At 48.8% G+C, this 9,115-nt stretch overlaps 1 pseudogene; it reads right to left on the bottom strand.

Annotated features, from left to right (window-relative positions):
- Positions 1-1,417: 1,417 nt before the first annotated feature.
- Positions 1,418-4,095, bottom strand: LOC123623356 (annotated as a pseudogene).
- Between the last annotated feature and the right edge of the window lie 5,020 nt (positions 4,096-9,115).

Genomic DNA, 9,115 nt, shown 5'->3' with positions numbered 1-9,115 from the left:
GTGAGTTTTTGTATAAAAAAAAACAGAATTTAAAAAAGGTTGTTACTTGTCACAGCAAAAAGACTGGCATCCACTACACCCCAGAGACACAAGCAAATGGGCAAATATCAAAATTCACATCATCCAGGATCGGCAAGGATGAGCCCTCAGCCCACCCCCTGGAAAACGGCCTTCGTCCAAGCCCACCCCTCTGCACCCTCCTCCCTGCAACGCCGTGGTTGGAAGGTGGGGGTCCAGGAGGAAGCCAGAGGCTGTGCGGCCACCTCCTCCAGGCTCCCTGGGCTCCCTGCCCACCCAGTGCCCGACCTGCAGACCCCACCAACCTCGGGGCCCCACAAGGAGCAAAGACAGAGCCCTGGAGCGCCACCAACCTGTGACCTTGGCCAAGCCCCCTCCCCTGGCTGGCTCCTGTATCAAATGAAACACAACCAGAAACTAAGCAGCAGGTAGAAATGGGGGGGGGGGCTCCCACAGGAGTGTGGGCACTGGGCCAACCCAGACTGGCAGAAGGAAGGCTGCCTCCCCCCAGTGGCCACTCGGAGCCAGGCTGCTCCTACCCAGCTTCCTGCCCATGGGCCCCAGAACCCAGACTAGTCTGTCTGCACCCACCAGGCTGCCCCGACCTAGGTCGCCCATGTCCGGAAGCTGAAGGTGGGAGACAGAGTACACTCAGGGGGCCCCTCACCCCCAGGGCTGGCAGCTGTGTCCAGGAGCCTCAAGCCGCTGCTCCTGCCACTCTGCAGGTGGGAGAAGCAGAATCCCTCCCTTGCCCCGAGCGGGGAACACTGCAGACCCAGGCCAGAGGGGTTGGGCACGGCAAAGCAGGGTGACACGACAGAGCAGGGGTGGGGCGGGAGACAGGCCTGGAGAGGTAGAAAACAGAAGCAGAGGAACCAGAGGTGGTGGACCAGGGAGGGCAGGCGCCTGTTGGGTCAGCATGGCAGCAGCTGGAAGGGGTCTGTCCGGGGAGGTAGCTGGGGTACCGGATTCCAGTGCTGGGTGGAGGCGAGGCCCAGAGGGTGGATGCCAGGGCTGTGCCCAGAGCCAGGGGTCACCAGGGACGCCTGACCCTTGGGGGAGCCAAGGTGGGATCCAGCAGGGCCTGAGGAAGCAGACAGGGAGGCCTGAAGGCCACGTGCCTGCTCCAGGCTGCAGCCCTGCCGTTTTCTCCCAGTGGGCTGACCTTCCGGCTATTGCGCTTCTGCTCCAGCCCCAGGGGACCCAACCCACCTGTGCCCTGAGCAGGGCAAGGGCCACCTGCAGGGAGGGGAGAGTGGCTGGCCGCCCTGCTGGACGGATGAACGAGCAGGGGTAGGGATGGAGAACTGGAGGACAGCAGGTCCTGGAGCCAGCTACCCTGGCCCTGGGCAGAGTGGGCCATGGCGGCCGGGAGGAGGCCGGGCTCCACCCGCCAAGCTCACTTTTCAGGTGTTTTGCCAGCTCCCCGCTTCGGGCTAGCAGCGCCCCGGGCCCCCTTGTCTCTGCATCCCAGGGCCCCCTTGTCTCTGCATCCCAGGGCCCCCTAGTCTCTGCATCCCCGGGCCAGTCATCCCGGCGGGGGTGGGGAGGGGGGTGCACCTTGGCACTGGCTCCTCTGGGGCCGCTCCTTGGGCTTGCGGCCCCGCTTCTTCCCGCCTGCCAGGTTTTTCTTCTTTTCCTTCTTGGGCACCACCGAGTCCTGGCTCCTGTGTTTGGGAGATGGGTCTGCGAGGTGCGGAACCAGTTCTCCGCATGGGTCTTGACGCAGTGGTCTTGACGCCATTCTCAGAGCCGAACTCCTTGGGCCACAGCAGGCAGCGGTACTGCCCCACCAAGTGGTCCCCCTTGCTGCAGCTGGCGAGGTGGGCCTTGAGTCCAGACACTACGGAGCAGATGGCTTCACAGCAGTTGCTGGGACAGCTGACGTGGCCCTTCTCCTTCACCTCGCTCTTCCCCGCCTCCAGCAGCCGGGGGTTCGGCGTGGGGAGGCCCGACCGCGTTCAGTTGAGCCCTATGGTCCCGGGCATGAGGTTGTCCCTCATGTGCCACTTGGTCCAGTCTCGGGCCAGCTCATCCTCTGCAATCCCCTGCAGGTGGAGCACGGTGTCCTGGGCCGACGTGCATCGGAGGCGACCACGCGGGGTCCGCTCCAAGCCGAGCAGATCCTCCGCCTCCGGGGGCGGGGGGCTTGTGTGGGCTCCTGGGGGCCGGGGCTGTGTGCTCCGAGCGCACGTGGTCGTCGCCGCTGGCCTTGGAGCGGGCAGTACGTCTGGGCGCGGTGGGTGCACGGGAAGGAGGGGCTGTCCACCTCGCAGGGCAGCTTCCCACGGCGCCGCTGGTGGTACTGGTGGCCCACGAGGTTGGAGAAGGCGGCCCCGCAGCCCGCCTGGGGGCAGCGCAGCCGGCCCATCTGCTTCAGCACCTTGCGCAGCCCTTCTTGCTTCTCCTGTTCACCCGCCTCCGAGGCCTCGGCGTCGGAGGGCCTGGCGCTGCACTCGGCCACGGAGTGGTAGTTGAGACCGGCTTTGCACTTGAACTGCTTCCGGCAGTGCAGGCACTTGAGTGCGTCCTGCAGCTTCTGACACACCTCCATGTGCGTCTTGAGTCCCACAAGGGTCTTCCGGGTGACCACGCTGCAGGTGGGGCACACAGCCTCCCCTCGCTCGCGGATGGCCAGTTGCCGCTGTTCCTCGGGGCCACCTGGGGCTGGCTGGGCCGTGGGGGCCGGTGGCTCCTTGCTGATAGTGGCGGGGGCTGGAACTCTCTTCCGCGTGTCCTCAGGGCCGAGCCTCTCCTGCTTGGAGCGGTGGACTCGGGCCTTGTCCTCGGCTTAACCAGGCGTTTGAGCCCAAAAGTCCCTGAAATGGATGTCTGCTCCCCGTAAACTTCCTGGGTGTTTTCTGTTTCCTTCTGTGCCTTGTGCGCTCCAGGTCCTCCTCCAGCAGGCACACAGGGCCTGCCGCCCGCGGTGCCCCCTTGCCGCCCAAGGGCCTCCTGCCCAGCAACCGGGAGCCGCTGCTGGGGTCTGCACTCAGCCGGAAGGCCGAGCTCTGGCCCGTGGTGGGCGGGCCATACTCCCCATTCTCCGGCCTTGCCAGCCTGGGTGGGATGGGGCACGTGTCCAGGTTGTCCGCAGCCTTTTCTTACCGCTGTTCCTCCCTGTGGTTCGAGGTGCTTTGTCTTCAGACTTGGTCAGCAGCACCATTTTGCAAGGTGGCGTGTGTCTGCTGATGGCAATCGGCCTGCTGACCACCACTGGCTTGGTGACCGGCACAGGTTTTGTAACTGGCACAAGTTTTGTGACCAGAATGGATTTGGTGACTGGCACAGACTTGGTGACTGGTATGGGCCTGGTGACTGGCACAGGCCTAGTGACTGGCATGGGCCTATTGACCAGCACGGCCTTGGTGACCGGGATGGGCCTGCTGACCGTGGCGAGCTTGGTGACTGACACAGGCCTGCTGGCTGTGACAGGCTTGTTGATGCCAATGGGTTTGCTGACACTCACAATTTTGCTGATGGTGACGGGCTTGCTCACGCCAATGGGCTTGCTGACCCCAACAGGTAGGCTGATGGTGACCGGCAGGCTGATTGGCTCAGGCTTAGGGGCAGGCAGGGGTTGGTCCATGTGGTTCCAAATCCGGTGTTTCTGCAGCTGGGTCTTGCAGGTGAACACGGCCTCACAGGGCAGGGAAAGGCCAGCCTACCTGAGATGGCACCCCCTTGGCACCACTGGTAATGGTACTTGAGCCCTGTAGATGCTGGGGAACTCCAGCCAACACCCCGAGTTTGGACATCTCACTCTCGAGTGTGCCTTGATTCATCTTTCCACAGGTTCATCAGGGAGAGAGAAATGTCTTGGAGAGCCTGATTCTCAGCTTTTGGATGCCCCTTTTTCTTCCCTTCCATCTTGTCGCTGGCTGGACTTCCTGGGTCAAAGCAGAGCAGGGCTTGGCCAGGCACTGTCTGTCCACTGTGGACCACTGGCATCCCCAGCTTCGGTGGGTCATGCAGCATAGGAAGTCTGACTTCCTTCCAGCCACCATCCTTCCCGGGTCCACTCCTGTTGGACCCCTGGAGCCAACGGCCACCTCCAATGCAGAAGGGATCCATCATCTCTTCAGAGCAAGTGGACAGACCTGTCACCTGAGGCTGGTGCAAGTGCGGGCCGTGGCCTGGCCCCAGAAGGACAGCCGGCGAGGCGGGGGCGGGGGTGGGGAAGCAGTGAACCAAAATGGCAACTTTTTCTGCGGCGTGCAGCAGGGCTGCCTGCGGCTGGGCTGAGGCCAGTCCTGGGCCAGGGCCGGGGGGCCTACAAGTGGTTTTTAAACTATGTTGCCTGAAGTTTTGGGGTTGTTCTGCAAAGAGACTCCACGCAGATCTAAGAGAGGCCTGGTGTGTTAGTCAGGGTTCTCCAGAGAAAAAGACCAATAGGATATTTATAGAAATATAAGAGGAGATTATTATGGGAATTTGCTCATGCAATTGTGGAGGCTGAAAAGTCCCATGATATGCTGCCTGCAAGCTGGAGAACCAGGAAAGCTGGTGATGTAATTCATTCTGAGAATCTGCAAGTGGGGGTGGAGTGACTCTGAGAGTCTGAAAGCCCAAGAACCTAAAACTCTGAAGTCCAAGGCAGGAGAAAGATGGAAGTCCTAGTTCCAGAAGAGACAGCAAATTTGCCTTCCCTTCACCCTTTTGTTTTATCTGGGCCCTCAATGGATTAGATGATGCCCACCACACTGGTGAGGGTGATCATCTGTACTCAATCTACAGATGCAAATACTAATCTCTTCCAGAAACACCCTCACAGACCATTCAGAAATGATGTTTAATCAGATATCTGGGTATCCTGTGGCCCAGTCAAGTTGACACATAAAATTAACCACCACAAACCCACCCCTCATTAACTTGCCACCCATAAGCATCTCCTTAAACCATATTTAATCTTCAAATAAATACAATAATAATATTATAATTCCACCTAACGTGATATAACTATCTTGTGTACAACAGCAAATGCACTAATCGCTTCCCCAGAAGAGGAAGTAAGTCCTTCAGCAATGTTTACTCTCTTCCTGATATCCCATAACTTCAATACTATGACATAAAATTAACAATTCTTAATTACTAATAAAAAGTCAACACATCTTATGCTATATGATAAGGAAGACAGGAAATAAAACAAGGCATTTGTTTAACATACATACGTATACACACGAATTTATTCATAATGAAAATAGGAAGGAAAAACTCATGACAATTATAGTCCTAGTTTCTGTAACTGGTCACAGGATTGTAGCTGGTGTTTATAACTACTTTCTTCTACTACCCAGTTTGTGTTCCGTTTGCCTTCAGCAAGCATCTTAGCTGGTCATGGTTCTTTACTTGGCAGGGTGACCCAAACCTTTCTTCCTGAGGGTCCTGGGCCATTTGTAGTCCTGCCTGGATTGAGTTGTGGTAATTTTCCATTGACCTTAATTATAGGGCATGGTACTAGTAAGAGATGCCCTACAGGATCTCCTGTATTTCAGACACACTCCTCTTTATCTCCATTGTGGAGCAGTAGTCCAACTTCCCTGTGGTAGTCTGGATCAATCACCCTCAGAGACATACCCAGAAATAATGTTTTATCAGCTCTCTGGGTATCCCTTAACCTGATCATAAAAAATCAACTGCCATGTCTAGGAAGAGCCACATAGTAAGATTTGAGGACTTCTATTTGTGCTCTGTTCAGAAGCAGATCTACATTTATCTGTTTTATACTTTAGGGGTACTGTACAAGATATCATTTGGAAGCAGATGTGGGGGGTTACTTGTGTGTTAGTCATGATTCTTTAGCTGTAATTGCACAAACAACATCAAATTAGCTTGAGCAAAGAAAAATAAGTTCATATAAAGAAGAAGTCAAGGGTGAAACTGGAGCTCTAGGCACTGCTGGATTTAGGGTTCACACGAAGTTGTCTGGGCTTTATCTTATCTATGCGTTTCATTCAAATGTTTTTCAGGAGCTCATTAGTAGACCAGACATGGCTGAGGAAAGATTCTCTGAGCTTGAAGATATGTCAGTGGAAACTTTCAAAACTGAAAAGCAAAAGGAAAAAAAAGACTAGAAAAAAAAAGAAACAGAATTTCAAAAACTGCGACAACTATAAAAGCTGTAACATATGAATAATAGGAATACCACAGAGGGAAGGAAGGGAGGGAGGGAGGCAAAGAAATATTTGAGGTAATAATGACTGAGAATTTTCCCAAATTAATATCAGACACCAAACCACAGATTCAGGAAGCTCAGAGAACACCAAGCATGATAAATGCCCCCTCCCTCAAAAAAAGAAACTACACTTAGGCATATGATATTCAAACTGCAGAAAATCAAAGATAAAGAAAAAAATCTTGAAAGAAGCCAGAAGAAAAAAATACCTTAGCTATAGAGGAGCAAAGAAAGAGTTACACCAAACTTCTCCTTAAAAACCATGCAAGCAAGAAGAGAGTGGAGTTAAATATCTAAAGTGTTGAGAGAAAAGCAATCACCAATATAGAATTATGTACGTTGCAATATTGTCCTTCAACAGTGAAAGAGAAAGACTTTCTCAGATAAGGAAAAAAATGAGGAAATTTGTTGTCAGTAAACCTGCTTTGTAAGAAATGTTAAAAGAAGTTATTCAGAGAGAATAAAAATGATATAGGTAAGAAACTCAGATCTATATTTAAAAGGAAGACTATTAGGAGATACCTCAAAGAGCTGGGAGTGGAAATACCATTCAATCCAGCAATAACACTGTTGGGCATCTACCCAAAAGAGCAAAAGACATTCTATAATAAAGACATCTGCACCCAAATGTTTATGGCAGCACAATTCACTATTGCAAGGATGTGGAAACAACCCAAGTGCCCGTCAATTCATGAGTGGATTACTAAAATTTAGTATATGTATACAATCAAATATTATTCAATTATAAGAAATGACAGTGATCTAGCACCTCTTATATTTTCCTGGATTGAGCTTAACCCCATTATCCATAGTGAGGTATCACAAGATCGAAGGAATAGTCTACACATATACTCGCCGACAAATTGGTACTAACTGATCAACACTATGGTGCTCACATGGTAGTAATATTCTCCAGCGATTAGGGGGTTGGGGGGGACAAACTCACAACTAAGGGTCACAGACACGGTGAGCACTGTAGAGAGGAAAGGCATGCCTCTAAACCTCGCTTGGATGAGGCAAAGACATAAAATGTAACCAGAAGATATTTGCACTTCAGTGTTTATTGAAGCATTATTCACAATGGCTAAAATATGGAATCAGCTTAAGGGTTTATCAAAGGAAGAATGGATAAAAAAGATGTGGTGTATGTACACAATGGGATATTATTTAGCCATGAAAAATAAGCAAATTTTGTCAATTGCAGAAACATGGATAGATCTGGAGAATATTATTTTAAGTGAAATAAACCAGGCACGGAAAGACAAATATTTCATTTTCACACTCATATATGGGTCCTAAAAAAATTTATCTCAAGGAAGTAGTGAATAGAACGGTGGCTACTAGAGATTGGTCAGGGTGGTGAGAAGGGGTAATGAAGAGATGCTGGTGAAGGGGTAATTCTGTTAAATAGAAGGAAGAAGTTCTGATGTTCAGCGGTACAATGGGGCAACTATAGATGACAGTAGTTTATTGTATTTGAGAATAGCTAGAAGTTTTTGAATGCTCCCAACATAAAGCAAAGATAAATGTTTCAGGTGAATCTTGTCCCAGTTACCCTGATTTGATCATTGTATGTTGTGTGCTTGTATCAAGATGTAACATGTACTCCATGAATATGTACAATTATTATGTATTAATAAAAAAGATTAAAAAAATAATAAAAAATAAAAAGGAAGACTATTAGAGAAGGAACAAGTGAATATAAAATAGAGCACTTTACATTTCTTATTCTTAAATGATCTAACAGATAACAGTTTGTTCAGAATAATAATAGCAATAATATGTTCAGCAATTATAGTTTATATATAAGTGAAACAAATGACAACTATGATGCAAGAGATGGGAGGAAGGAATTAGGAATATTTTGATAGTATAAGGTACTTGTACTATCCATGAAACAGTACAGCATTATATGAAAGCAGACTTGAAATAGTTGTAAATGTATATCACAAACTGTAGGACCACACTAAAAATATTTTAAAAGAAGTATAATTTATACGCTAAGAAAAGAGAGAAAATGGAATCATAGAAAATGCTCAAGTAAGAATACAAAAGACAGGAAAAGAGTGGGAGACAAAAATAGAAACAAAGAATGAGGGTAATTAATAAAAGAATTAACAAATATGGTGAACATTAATCCAACTATATCAATAATCACTTTGATTTCAATGGTCTAAATTTACCAATTAAAAGATAGAAATAGTAGATCAAAAAAACCTAATTACATGTTGTCTATAATAAATCCACTTTAAAAGTAAAGGGATGGAGAAAGAAATACTATGCTAACACTAATCAAAAGAAAGCTGAAGTAGCTATGTTAATTTTAATCAGAGCAGAGTTCAGAGCAAGGAAAATTATCAAGAATAAAGAGAGGCATTACATAATGATATGGAAGGTAATTCTCCAATAAGACATTAACAATCCTTAATGTGTATGCACCTAACAACGCTGCATCAAAACACCTGATGTAAAAACTGAGAACTGCAAGAAGAAACAGATAAATCCACTATTATAGCTGGAGACTTCAACACTCCTCTACCAGAAATGTAGAGATCCAGCAGGCAGAAAATCAGTAAGGACACAGCATCATCGATTAACTTGATATAACTGGCATCTATGGATTACTTCATCCAACAATAGCAGAATACATATCCTTCTCAAGCTCACATGGAATAGTCACAAAGAAAGATCACATAATTGGCCAGTAAACTCACCTTAACAAGTACAAGTTTAAAAGAATAGAAATAATACAATTTCTGTTCTCAGACCATGATGGAATTAAACACAAAATCAATACTGGAAAGACAGCCATAAAATCTCAAAATGCTTGGATATTAAACAACACATTTGTAAATAACACAAGTCAAAGAAAAAAGCTCAAGAGAAATTTTAAAATATTTTTAACTAAATAAAAATGAAAAT

Source organism: Lemur catta, chromosome 18, assembly GCF_020740605.2.
Source record: "Lemur catta isolate mLemCat1 chromosome 18, mLemCat1.pri, whole genome shotgun sequence".
Classification (NCBI taxonomy): domain Eukaryota; kingdom Metazoa; phylum Chordata; class Mammalia; order Primates; family Lemuridae; genus Lemur; species Lemur catta.
This window is presented reverse-complemented; position numbering and strand designations above follow the sequence as displayed.